The sequence below is a fragment of the Chaetura pelagica genome, unplaced genomic scaffold (assembly GCF_000747805.2).
Source record: "Chaetura pelagica isolate M959 unplaced genomic scaffold, ChaPel_1.0 scaffold1133, whole genome shotgun sequence".
Taxonomy (NCBI): domain Eukaryota; kingdom Metazoa; phylum Chordata; class Aves; order Apodiformes; family Apodidae; genus Chaetura; species Chaetura pelagica.
This window is the reverse complement of record NW_009952722.1, coordinates 1-727: the sequence shown is the minus strand read 5'-3', so window position 1 is coordinate 727 and position 727 is coordinate 1.

Here is a 727-nt window from a genome sequence, read left to right as displayed (position 1 = left end):
CACATTGGGTCCCGTTGGGGACACATTGGGTTGTGCTGGGGACACATTTGGTCCCATTGGGGACACACTGGGTCATGCTGGGGACACACTGGGTCGTGTTGGGGACACACTGGGTCCCACTGGGGACACACTGGGTCGTGTTGGGGACACTCTGGGTCCCACTGGGGACACATTTGGCCCCATTGGGGTCACACTTGGTCCCATTGAGGTGACAGTTGGTCCCACTGGGGACACACTGGGTCATGTTGGGGACACATTTGGTCCCATTGAAGTGACACTTGGCCCCACTGGGGTCACACTTGGTTCCAACATGGACACACTGGGTCATGTTGGGGTCACACTTGATCCCATTGAGGTGACACTTGGTCCCACTGGGGACACCCTGGGTCCCACTGGGGACACACTTGGTCACGCTGGGGACACATTTGGTCCCACTGGGGACACAATCTGGTCCCATCAAGACACACTTGGTCGTGTTGGGTCACAACCAGTGCCCTTTGGGGACACACTCAGCCTTGCTGGGGACACACTGGGTCCCACTGGGGACAAACTGGGTCATGCTGGGGACATCCTGGGTCCCACTGGGGACACATTTGGCCCCATTGGGGTCACACTTAGTCCCAACATGGACACACTGGGTCCCACTGGGGACACTCTGGTGTGACTGGGGTGTGACCAGGGGGGGTGACTGGGGGGGTGACAGGGAGGGGTGACAAGAGGGGTGACC